Source organism: Corylus avellana, chromosome ca11, assembly GCF_901000735.1.
Source record: "Corylus avellana chromosome ca11, CavTom2PMs-1.0".
NCBI classification, from domain to species: domain Eukaryota; kingdom Viridiplantae; phylum Streptophyta; class Magnoliopsida; order Fagales; family Betulaceae; genus Corylus; species Corylus avellana.
Window position 1 is genome coordinate 17329797 of NC_081551.1, and position 1223 is coordinate 17331019.

The following is a 1223-nucleotide window of genomic DNA, read 5'->3' on the forward strand; positions in this document are numbered from 1 at the left end:
CATAGTCCCCCCCCCAAAATAAGGAAAAAAAAATATTATAATTAAAAAAAAAAAAAGTAAAGTTAAAGTTTTAATTTTAGTCATTTGGCCCCTTCAAAATAAAAATAAAAATTTGGCCCTATTTTTAATTTTGTTGGCCCATATCTGCTAAGTTTTTTTTTTTTATTTTTTTTTATTTTTTTTTTATTTTTGACCCTTACTTTCAAATGTCCACTTGTTTTGGCCCTTACGGTAGTTTTTAGTTCATAAAAATTTTTTGGCTGGCCCCCTCCCATAAAATTTTCTAGGTCCGTCTCTGAGTGTAAGGAAAGCAATCTCCCATAAGAACGCATAAACAATTTATTGTTGAACGCGGTTATTTTCATAAATGTGCATTTTTAACGTGCATGTAACTTCTTTAATCACATGCTATGATCCTCATATTTTCTAAAATAAATTGTTGATTTAAATTGCATTGTTATTTACAAGCAAATTATATTTATGAAATCTGGAAATAATAAAAATCATTGTATGACATACCACAATGGGAAAAAGGGATGAAGAATTGTGGGGTACGTGTATACTAGTTTGTATAGACTTGATATTGTAGCCCACTAGTGAGATGAATCAGATTCATCTTGGATCTGACAGGAGCTATTGTGTGTAGCGTAACTGTTAAATCACCACTTATCTCAAAATGTTAAGTTGATAAGAATAGATAAATATAATAATTTAGGGTCTTTTTGGAATTGTGTTTGAGAGGTCTAAAAGTTCTTTAATACTCAAAAAGTCCGTTTGAAGAAAAAAATACTCGTTTGGTAAAAAAATTAAAAGCGCTTTTAAAGGTCAAAAAAGCCTAAAAATAACCAAAAAACACTTTTAGCAAAAGCTTAAAAATGAAGCTTTTGCCCAAAAACTTTTTTGGAATTAAAAATTCTATTTCTCAAACGCAATCCCAAACAAGCTCTTAATCAATATTTTAATATTCTCATTTCACGTGGGGACTCAAAATACTTTTTAATAGGTGAGGTCTAACACGAACTTTGACTCTGATACCATGTTAAATTACCAATTATTCCAAAAACTTAACTGATAAGAATATGTAAATTTAATCATTTAATCATTATTTTAGCAGTAAGCACCCACTAATGGGATCAGTATTACAGCATCACTAATTGTGTACTTGGGTATCAACACGATCAAGGAACTAGGGGTGATTTGCTATGTGCAATGCTTGAGGCATC